Source organism: Anguilla rostrata, chromosome 9 (assembly GCF_018555375.3).
Source record: "Anguilla rostrata isolate EN2019 chromosome 9, ASM1855537v3, whole genome shotgun sequence".
NCBI classification, from domain to species: Eukaryota; Metazoa; Chordata; class Actinopteri; order Anguilliformes; family Anguillidae; genus Anguilla; species Anguilla rostrata.
In genome coordinates, this window is record NC_057941.1 from 35,622,853 (window position 1) to 35,634,903 (window position 12,051).

General features: G+C 43.0%; 1 long non-coding RNA gene across 1 annotated transcript; it reads left to right on the forward strand.

Moving 5' to 3' along the window:
- Positions 1 to 1,042: 1,042 nt before the first annotated feature.
- Positions 1,043 to 6,603, forward strand: LOC135263682 (uncharacterized). The gene is made up of 3 exons (XR_010332507.1): positions 1,043 to 2,439; positions 2,562 to 2,677; positions 5,224 to 6,603. It is a non-coding gene; the product is annotated as an uncharacterized LOC135263682 (long non-coding RNA).
- Positions 6,604 to 12,051: the final 5,448 nt, after the last annotated feature.

The following is a 12,051-nucleotide window of genomic DNA, read 5'->3' on the forward strand; positions in this document are numbered from 1 at the left end:
TTATTGGCACCATATGTACCATGGCACGATTTGCATGATTCATGATATATCATTCATTTTTTCGCCAGAGTGAGAAATTATATCACAGGGCGAAAATAAAAAGATACTCAAACAAATCGTTCTACATAAATGCCGTTTGTTAACCATCTCCATTCCTCATTGCTCGTGTCGCCTCCTGTCATTCTCTTTCCACCTTATGGGCTGCACTAGCATACCTGTTTTTCAAATGGTCAAAGAGCGGCCATTTTCAAATTAGGCCAATAAGGTCATTTGCCTGTGACCCCAGCTCTCTGAGGTCTCTGTGTTAAGGTGGCTGTGGCACCTCTGTATTGAGAGAAAATGGCCTCCCAGTCAGCACAGGTGTGTGGAAAGAGTCTCTGTAATTAGACCAGGATCCATCAGGTGAATTGTGTGTGTGCGTGTGTGTGTGTGTGTGTGTGTTTGTGTGTGAGCGTGTGTGTGTGCGTGTGCGTGTGCGTGTGTGTTTGTGTGTGTGTGTGTGTGTGTGTGTGGGTGTGTGTGGGTGTGTGTGTGCTTGTGCGTGTGCGTGTGCGTGTGTGTGTGAACGTGTGTGTGTGTGTGTGTGTGTGTGGGTGTGTGTGTGTGCGTGTGTGTGCGTGTGCACGTGTGCGTGCGCGCGTGTGTGTGCGTGTGCGTGTGCGTGTGTGTGTGTGCGTGGGCGTGTGCGTGTGTGTGTGTGTTTGTGTGTGAGCGTGTGTGTGTGTGGTGTGTGCGTGTGTGTTTGTGTGTGTGTGTGTGTGTGTGTGCGTGTGTGTGCGTGTGCGTGTGTGTGTGTGCGTGTGTGTGTGTGTGCGTGTGTGTTTGTGTGTGAGCATGTGTGTTTGTGTGAGCATGTGTGTACGTGTGTGTGAGCGTATGTGCATGTGTGTGTGTGAGTGTGTGTGCGTGTGTGTGTGTGTGAGCATGTGTGTGTATGTGTGTGTGTGAGCGTGTGTACATGTGTGTGTGTGTGTTTGTGTGAGCATGTGTGCGTGTGTGTGTGTGTGTGTGAGAGCGTGTGTGTGTGAGTGTGTGTGTGTGTTTGTGTGAGCAGGGGAATGCAGGTTGGTCTACAGGATGTTGTCAGGCTTTGATAGCAGAGTATGCCAATCAGCTTTGAAAAAAAATTTTTTTTTTAAAGATCTTTAAAAACCCATCTGGTTTTACAAGCTTCACTGGATGTTTTCTGAAATCATCTCCTTCTGATAATTAAACACTAATTAATGCTGATGGTGCTCTGGGTAGCGGCTTCCCCAAGAGAGTGTTGCAGGTAAGTGGGAGACAGTTTTAAGAGGCGACTGCTACAGCCCTGTAATCCACACATGCGATTAGGAGAGACAGATGACACCAATTCTGAATAAAATATTTACATTTGATGCGTTTCATTTTTTTTCCCCCCTGTAGTCTCTGGTAATAACTATGCACATTTATCTTGCATGTGCGGTTCTGGGATACCATGAGTCTCTTCAATTAAACACATTTGCAAGTAGGAAACAGTTTAAAATGCTTGAAAAGTTTGTGAATTCCATACTAATATGAAAAATGGTTTGTTTGCTTCCTTGCAAAGTTAAATATTCCACTCGTAACCGTAATTTGCAAGCAGGCAGGTGTAATGGACATGCAAAATCTTACCTTCATAAGGTATTAGCTGTGTAATTATACAAGGTTATAGTGCATCGTATGCTGTTCCATGTTGGCAATTGTTCCACCTTTGAAGTTTGAATGAATAATGCTATGTCGTTATAATGAATATTTATAGAATACTGTATACATTCTCTTCCGTATAATCAACTGCCAATGATTAAGTGTGTGGTAATTGTCTTAAAAGGCATACATCAACTCTTTGTTTAAAACTATAATCAAGGACGAGTCACGTCACTGTTGCCTGCAATGCAGTCTTAACCGAGTCCATTAGTTGAGCTTTTCGTTGTTGGAGGAGTCGAGTAGACCTGATACCAGAGGTTTGCAAGCACCCATTCATCCACAAGGAGAGCAATACCTGCAGCTATAAGTCTCTCCTTTTCAAAGACCAATTATTTTCTGCCATGCCAGTCTACCAACCCCCACTGTCAATCTCAGGGTTTAACACCACACTACAGAGCCCATCACTATACTGAACCAGGAATGAACGACCAGGCAAGCGCCCAGGCCAGGGTTGGTCAGCTCTGGTATAGGAAAACCAAGCTTATTTTGCATTGTTACTAATTGGCCCCTAATTGATCCATTAAAGCGGTTGACTATACAGCTAACTCTCCTCAGCTGGTTCCTTAGGTATAAATTTGTCGCCTTAGAAATCTGTTTGAAAGCCATCACTGCTGGCCATCCATGCCCCATGTGACCACTTTATGACCAATGGGTGACAAATATTGTCTGAATTCAGTCAGGCCGGTCTGCTGGAGAAAGAAAACTCATCCACAACGGCAGCCAATGGGAAATACTGTAAGACAAACACTTGTGCGTCTCTCGCTTTGGTCTGGTTCTCATCACTCCCGCTGACGATGTCATTCTTTGTTTATGTCTGTTCCCACACGCACGGAGACATGCTCTTGACACGCTGACAGGTATCACGTGAAGCCGTTATATAACGCCAGGAAAAACAACTTCCATCGTTTCCTGTTTCCAGCCTGATACCGTGCCGTTTCACACACAGCTGATACGATCTGCGGTGGGGTGTAAGGTAATTATATTCTTCACGGGAAAATGTGTTCCTCTTAGACTAAACACAAACAAGCAGGAGATTCATTTATAGCGCTCTTGATGATGGAAACAGATGCAGTAACACACGTGACTTTTTGTTTCCCTTTAAAGACGACCTCTCATATTACACTTTCAAATATTTATTTTACACTATACAAATGATTAAATGCTAAAACATATTTTAACATTCTATCTTATGTTAGAAAAATCTCATTTGTAAGCAGTTACAGTGCGTGATTTTAATACCACAGGACACAACTATATGACATATGTGAGTCCTTTTAAAGAAGGTTTGAAGAAAGTGGCTGAACACACGCAGTCAAAGTTTAACAGGGATTTACCAGCCTCCAAAATATACTAAAAAATACTGAAGTACAGTCTGTTGAAGTGAGGGGTGAGTAAAATGGTTTTTTGGGGAGTTTGGGTTTGGGCAGTGATTACATGTAAACTCTTTGTGTGCCTCGAATCCCCCCCCCCCCCCCCCCCAGTGCTGGAGCATTCAGTCGTGTCAGACAGGAGCAGTGGGGTGTGGAACAGGAACGCCATTACACACACTGTGCAGCGAAACTTGTCATGCTGGGGTGTCCAATCTTATCCAAAAAGGACCGGTCTTAGTTTTAGCTTAGCACTACAACACCAGATTCCACTAACTAACTAATCACAGTCTTCAATCAAGACCTTGATAAGTACATTCAGGTGGGCTAAAACAATAACCTGCACCCACACCGGCCCTTTTCGGATAAGGCTGGACACCCCCGCTATAATGGCTCTCAGATGTGAAACAGGAGGGGTAACCGTGGAGACCGTAGCGGGATCGCGGAGGGCGATCACTGAGTCACACAATCACATGTACTAATTCTCCAGTCTAAACTGTCCCACCTCTCACCAGTCTGCATCTCTCTCCAGTACACAGGATGGCCGTGGTACAGTGTAATAATAACTGATTCATAACTGTTTCTTTTTTAAAGGTAATCTTGCCCTGTCTCAACCTCTCTTCATAGACCTTGTGAACGTGGCTTTCTCTTCACTCAGAGCGGGTTAAATTTTGATGTGCATTTTAATTGCATGACTTCTCAATGTTGAGATGTTGGGTTACAAACTGGAAATACTAGACACAATTGCTCAATGGGTTCTCACTCTTTTTCTTTTTTCTCTCCCTCTTTCTCTCTCTGTCTTTCTCTGCCTTCCTTCTTGTCATTATACGCCATTCCCTTCTCTCAAAAATGTTTATGCCTTTCCTTTTTCTGTGCTTTTAAAAGAAGTGGTGGGGGAAAAGTGAAAGAAAAACATTTTATCTGCATTTTAGTTGAAGTAATTTCACTGTTAGACTGTCAGAGTTTTTTTTTATTTTTATGTTATTCCTCCCATAAGCAGCCTTGGATTTCCTTTTAGCACTCTTTAGTCGTACATAAATGTAAGCACTTAAATGCTTTAAAGATGACAGCTCTGAAAATAATTAACACTTCTTCTCAAACTGGCCTTCCTCTCCCTCTCGCATGAACAGGAATAATATTTGTTTTGCCTCGGATGTCACCAGGTCACATCAAACATGCGAGAGTTTACTGCTTCGGCAAAACGACATTTCAACACCTGATATTCACGATCGGAAAACAGTTTGACAACTTTTGTTATTTTAAGAAGGGCATATTCCCTGAGTTACTGCAGATCATTCCGGTCTGTCCCAGAGAAAATTCCCCAGGCTGCAAGATAGCCTTTCTGGTGTAAGTCTCCGGCACTAAAAATACTTTTCCGTACCGGTCATGAAATAATACACGCAGGACGTTGATGAATAGTTTTGGAATTTGCTTGATATTTAGCAATCTGGCAGCGAAACAAGTTTAATGCTTTTCGCTTCCGTCTTTGATTTACAGTGCAGTTTTCTGAGCCACCTATGTAGCCAAGCCAGCATTATTATGTATTTATTGTGCAAGATGAGAAATGTGTCCAGGAAGCGATATTTATGCTCCGCTCAGTTAAGCTGGATTTTATATCGCTCTTCTGTTGCAGTGATGCACTTCACTGTAGATGCAGTAAGAAATCTCAGTGACATATCACAGATGTTTTCCTCTTTGCAAAGGCCTTATGTGGACTGTATAAATATATAATGTCATTACAATAGTTAGAATAGTTAGTTTAAACAAATAGTTTTATGATGTTTATTCATTTGTTTATTGCTTTTGAGTGTAGCCAAATTTAGCCTTTATTTATTTGTGGTATGCCACCTCTTGTTGTCTTGATTTATTGAACCAGCGATTTTTTTTTTTTTTTTACATTCAACTTTTTTTTTCCATCCAAACTTAAAATTGTGTTAAGTGTCTGGTGTTCGCCTGACCATAGATCAATATTTTATTGTACACGTATTCACTCTGTATGATTAAGTGGCGGTGCTTCGGTTTAATGGAATATGTACTTCAGGGGCCTCCTCTTGGGCAATGGCAATAAGAGAATGGTTTACAGCCTAATGGGAGTGAACTTTGACCACTTGATGTCTTTCAACCCCCCTGTTTTTTTTTTTTTTTTTTACAGAATTTTCCAGAACCCGTCCAAAGGGAGCCAAGAGTTTGCATTTTGCAACGAGGGACGAGGTGCTCGCAACAACGGGAGACTGGAGTGGGACCTAACTGCTGGGGAAGCAAACAAGGAAACCAGAGATCCTGTGTGCATCTGGGAGAAGCTAAGAGTTCTGGGGGGTTTTTTTTTTTTTGCTCTCCACAATCGCCCTAATTTTGTTTGGATTTCAAGGGACTGCTCAACACGATGCAGGGCAGGCGGCTAATCTCCCGAAATCACAGCGCTCTGAGTGAGGATTTGGCTAAAAGTAGCTTCTCCCGATTTCTCTTCTTGGCAGCACAGTACCTGCCTCTTCTCCACCGGTGGCCCTGTCGCTCAAGCTGTTTTACAAGCACAGTTACAACATTCCAGCGTTTTTTTATTATTATCTTTTTTTAACAGGGATCTTCACAGTTGAAAGATATGCGAAATCACTGTTGGCACAACAAATCGGCCCTGAAATGGATGGGCCAACAGACTGACAACACTGCCGCACTGCTGGCATCGAGACACAGACACGCAGCCCGCGTCTCAGATTCCTTCCCTGTATGTCATTCTTTTATTAGCTATTCATCTTATCATTTTATTTTGGAAGGGGGTGGGGAGTTCACATGTAAGCTCTGCCTCAAGCAAATGCTTAATTTCCTCAAATAGAGATGGACACAAGGCATGTTTTCAGTGGTTTAAAAAGTAATGAAACCATAAAAGAAAGGTCCCTTAGGTCTTCTGGCTCCCTCCTTTTCACATGACGACAATTTCCCCACGTCCAGTTTCATGAAAAATAACACAAAAAGGAAATGATACAATAACAGCACTTTATAGAATAACAATGTTTATATGGTAATGCAATTAGTGCATATTCATTGCACTCTCAGAAGAAAGGGTTCCAGGAGGCTCCTGTGTGTCTCCATAGAGGAACCCTGTCGGGTTGGAGGGTTTTTTTGTCAGGCACAATGGTCTTTGGAGCTGCCACACTTTTCACACCTACCATAGAGGGTTCCATAAAGAGCTTTAAAAAAAAAAAAAAAAGGTTCCCTTATGGAGACATGCCAACAAACCATTTTTTTTTCTGAGCATGTAGCCACACACTGTGGAAGGGATGTTATCTTAAGGTCCAGGTCCTTTTTTCCCCCCACATTTAACCCTTTGTTTCTTGGAATGGTCAGTGTTCTAGTACTCCATTGCTTTCAGTAGCGACTGTTACATCAGCATTAGAATGTTCAGGAAAGAACATTTTAGTCACATATTTGCGATCTCACACCTTAAAAGGGTCAAGGGCACCATTTGGTAAACCGCACAATGCTTCTACCCTGCCCCTGTTTCAGCTCACAATGCTTCTACCCTGCCTCTGTTTCAGCTCACAATGCTTCTACCCTGCCTCTGTTTCAGCTCCCACTGCTTCTACCCTGCCTCTGTTTCAGCTCACAATGCTTCTACCCTGCCTCTGTTTCAGCTCCCAATGCTTCTACCCTGCCTCTGTTTCAGCTCACAATGCTTCTACCCTGCCTCTGTTTCAGCTCACAATGCTTCTACCCTGCCTCCGTTTCAGCTCACAATGCTTCTACCCTGCCCCCGTTTCAGCTCACAATGCTTCTACCCTGCCTCCGTTTCAGCTCACAATGCTTCTACCCTGCCTCTGTTTCAGCTCACAATGCTTCTACCCTGCCTCTGTTTCAGCTCACAATGCTTCTACCCTGCCTCTGTTTCAGCTCACAATGCTTCTACCCTGCCTCCGTTTCAGCTCACAATGCTTCTACCCTGCCTCTGTTTCAGCTCACAATGCTTCTACCCTGCCTCCGTTTCAGCTCACAATGCTTCTACCCTGCCCTGTTTCAGCTCACAATGCTTCTACCCTGCCTCCGTTTCAGCTCACAATGCTTCTACCCTGCCTCTGTTTCAGCTCACAATGCTTCTACCCTGCCTCTGTTTCAGCTCACAATGCTTCTACCCTGCCTCGCCGTTTCAGTCACAATGCTTCTACCCTGCCTCTGTTTCAGCTCACAATGCTTCTACCCTGCCTCTGTTTCAGCTCACAATGCTTCTACCCTGCCTCTGTTTCAGCTCCACATGCTTCTACCCTGCCTCTGTTTCAGCTCACAATGCTTCTACCCTGCCCCCGTTTCAGCTCACAATGCTTCTACCCTGCCTCGTTTCAGCTCACAATGCTTCTACCCTGCCTCTGTTTCAGCTCACAATGCTTCTACCCTGCCTCTGTTTCAGCTCACAATGCTTCTACCCTGCCTCGTTTCAGCTCACAATGCTTCTACTCTGCCTCTGTTTCAGCTCACAATGCTTCTACCCTGCCCCGTTTCAGCTCACAATGCTTCTACCCTGCCTCTGTTTCAGCTCACAATGCTTCTACCCTGCCTCTGTTTCAGCTCACAATGCTTCTACCCTGCCTCTGTTTCAGCTCACAATGCTTCTACCCTGCCCTGTTTCAGCTCACAATGCTTCTACCCTGCCTCCGTTTCAGCTCACAATGCTTCTACCCTGCCTCTGTTTCAGCTCACAATGCGCACGGAGTCCTTGCACATCTCTCATCAGCAGATTTTCGTTTGTCTCCTTCCTTCCTCCGTCCTCTCCCGCATTAACTGTTAACGGCCCCAGCTGTTCCCTTTCTCTCCTCTGCAGCCAACTAAATTGTTAATTGAATCTGGCCTTAAACGAGCAGATGCTCTGGAGAGCCCAGAGGACTGTGCCTGAGGGAAAGGAGGACAGAGGAGGAAGGTTCAGTCTATGTGAAGTGACAGCCCCTGTCCATGCCGGGATTCTGTTCATCGCAAAACAAGTTTAAGTTTAAGTATTCACTCAACGTTTTTTCCTTAACTTAGGCTCACTGATAAATTCAAGACTTATTTTCATTCTTCAGAGCCAGAGTTATACTTGTTAATTTTCATTATCACTGAACCACGCCAAACCATAAAAAGATAAATCACTGACACTTGCATTTCACTGGGAATTTAAATGTAAGTACACCCTTTGATTGAATCCAGGCCTGAGCCTACTGCCCTACTGACAACTTGAGGTTTCAGCATCACCAGATACAAGCATATGCTCTGGGCTTTCCTCCCAAAATTAGTGCTTTATTGTAAAGCTCCAGGTTCAGTCTAATTTTTCTCTGTAATGCATATAAGAAAATGTTACTTTTTTTTCAGCTGGCACAAGGTCGAATTTCAAATTAAATGGGCGCTGTGTGCAAGACAAGAAAAAAGTAATGACGACATATTTTAAAAGTCGATTCTCAAAGTGAAGGACAAACCGCATTGTGGTTAGATTAAATCTGTTACACGATGAGTGAACAAAGCGCTTAAAAGCGGAGAAATCCCCCCCAGAGTTTGTCTCTCTCTCTGTGCTCTCGCATTCCGAGTGAACGTTAATGACAAGGCCTCCATTCTTCGGACTTGCGGCCTTATTCTGTTACGATTTTGGAATTTCTTTGTTGACTGTTTGGCGTTGAAAGTGAAATGAGGGTTTTATACTCTAATGAACGTGTCGCGTAACAAGCAGCTGACGAGGAAAGACGCGATGATGCGGGAAACGGATGACTGACGAGGAAGACCGCGGACTGACTGACGGGGGGAAGACCGCGGACTGACTGACGGGGGGAAAGACCGCGGACTGACTGACGGATAACCCAGACGGCAGAATCGCGCCGCCGTGGCTGCGCAGCTATGCAGCCACGCCAGGCTTTCAGCGATGGTCTGGCACTTTCTGGTGGGGCAGCGTTCTTAACGAAGATAGGTCTTCTCTAGAGTTTACCCTACACCGACCACTCCGATGTATAATTAACGAGAGATCTGACCACAGAGCAGCAAGTAGACAAGAGAAGCGTGTGGCATTCCCTGAAATATAGGTCCAGTCTTTTGTGGGTAGGGGGAGGGCATGAGCGCAATAAAGGCATATCAACCCCCACCCCCAAAAAAGGAAAAACTTACTAAGTATTAATAAAAAAAACAACATAAAATTAAGTGCATGTTAAGATAAACAAAATTTAAATTTTCATCAATTGGCATCAACAGCCAATTTTCTACCTTGAACTGAAAGTGGCCCTATCACACATTTTCCCTCAGAAATGTCCAAAAGGCATAATAAGGTTCAGGCTCCTTTCATGGTTAAGAATCTGGACTTGATAACCAGAAGTTTACAGGGTCGAATCCAACAAACTTCGGGATTAACTGTGTGGGACCAGGAAGGAGAGAGTCAGTGCTGTTCATGGGCAGGGTTGCTGGGGGAAAGTGCAAACAAAATTATATTATTGTATTATTCATGGGCCCTGGACAATAATATTTACCAAAAGGTAACCGTTTAGGCTTGCGCACGTGAATGCCAAACATGGAGAGGTGACTGTTTAACACAGCTTCCGTGACCGCCTAATGCAGCAGCCCTTCCAATTTAATTTCCCATGGCAAATACGATCAGATCATCATTTGCGGTGGAGAGCGCGCCCCCGCTTCCTTTGCAAAATACCCAATAGAAAAAAAGGGATAAGAAATAAAATAAACAAATACACATAAATAAAACAATCCAAAGTTACCATCATTCTTTTTCGCCATATGGTTCCAATTTTTGCAACACTGTGAAGTAGTTCTACTTTTTTTTTAAACTTGCCATTAGAATACAATGTTCTTTGTTCATATAATTAGCTCTAATTTTACTGCATTCCAGATCCGTGCCCACGACTTGGTTCTCAGGTTCGTAATCACACGATTGAGCCGCGATATCTTCCCCTCTCGCTGCTTTATTTAAAGGATGTTATTGTTGGCTCCTTCGCAGAACGCAGTTGGACATCGGCTCTTTTTCCCGAGTGAGATAACCCGCCCACATGTTATACATCCTCTGACCCCTGTCCGCGAGACAGCCCGTGTCACTTTTTCCCACTTACTCACTAAAGCCGCAATGCACTGTGGAGAGGGAATCGGAAAGATCACACCCGGAAGAAAAATGGAATTTGAAAATTCTCGCCTGGAATAAACAAGGAACCTAACCAGCTGACCACATGGATGAAGACACAAAACAAACAAAATACATTGCAAACAATGAGGGTGTAATAATAGAAACTATGTTTTAAAAATTGTTAGTTTGCTACAGTAATTTCTTAAACCATTTAAGCAAATAAAACACTCAAGATTAAGTCTAACTTAAGTCTAAGCCTTAGACTTAAGTTAGACTTAAGGCATAATATGCATTAATAGGTTGTGAGCTTCACTGTGTGTCTGTCTGTCTGTTCGTCTGTCTGAAGAAAAAAACAATTTTGAGGAATGGTGGACTGCTTGTTTATGATTTTTTTCTAAATTGTATTTTACTAAATTCATTAAACTGCTCAGGTAGATGGGGTACTCTACTAAGTGTCACACCATAGTTTCATTCCTTGTTCAATTGGATTGGACGGAGTGACACTTTACAAACTACACAGAGCAACAGCGCCCCCTTCTGAAATTAACCTAATAAAACATGAAAATGATGATACAAATTACTGTATTTTCCAGTGATTTTTTATTCTAAAATATTCCTCAGTGTGGTCTGTAATTACAATTTCTCACAGGGAATATCTGAAGCGGTCTTCAATTTTGATAGCGATACTAAATCAAACTTAAGAAAATTCCAATTCCAGGAAATAACAATAAAAAAGATATTCATATTCTTGCATTTACCGTTGTGCCGTAAAGTTCTGTAGACCCCTGGATCAGAAACGCAGTTTTAAAGCCAGAACAGCTTAAAGAAGCAGGCCAAATTCCAATCTTTCAGGAAAGACAAACAATTTAAACAACCAAAATTGTAATTTTTAACACAAAACAGTTGCAACACATTTTTATGCTTTATATAGTGGCATTTGGGCTTTTAAAAACTTTTTTAAAATCTTAAATCAAACCAATAAACCACAATATCAAAATATCACAGCCCCCAGCGTTTTATTATAGCTTGTTGTGCTCATGGCTATCTTTCAAAAATTTATGTTTTTGCATAATCTTTGCATTTTCACATTTTGATTGATTTCTCTCTCACACACACACACACACACATAGATAAATCTTTTTTCATTGAAGAAAATGTGTGTGTGTGTGTGTGTGTGTGTGTGTGTGTGTGTATGTTTGTGTATGTTTCGTCAAACATGAATGTATGTGAAAGGAAGTGAGAGTAAAATAAGGGAAAGTCTTATGATTATTTGTGGAAATATCATCATCATCGTCCTCATTATAAACATAAGAGGACAAACAGGCAGAGTTTGTGTTGGAGAATACAAGGTGTGGATTTTAGGTTGTTGCAGATTGTGCAGGGGTGGCCGCAGGAAAAGTCCATCTCAGTGTAGTTGGCGCTCTGTCACAAACGTACCTCAGAGACATCGGTTCCTACTTAAAACACCCCGCCTGACTGCAATGGCGCTTTTTGAATACTTCATCGGACAGCACCCAGGATAGAGCTGCAGAGAAGAGCAAGTCAATCACTGCCACTTTCTGGTGTGGAAAAACCCTAATCGCTTCTGAAGGATCTGATTACCACGTGAGTCTTCCTTGACCTCGACCCCGTCTCCACATCTAAACCATCAATCCATCCATGGGTGGCTTTGTTGGATGTGCAATGAAAATTAAGGCTGCTCCCCAGGGGCGGAACTGCTTTTGAGGTCTTTGAGTGCTGTATCTTGTCAACTTGTGTCTCTTACTCAAGTAAGCCTTTTTTTGATGGGGGATGGGGGGTGGGGAGAGGTTTAAATTTATTTATTTATTATTTTGTGTGTGTGTTTGTGTGTGTGGGTGTAATTGCATGTGCATGCTTGTGCCTGTGCCTTGCATGTATGCGTGTGCGTGT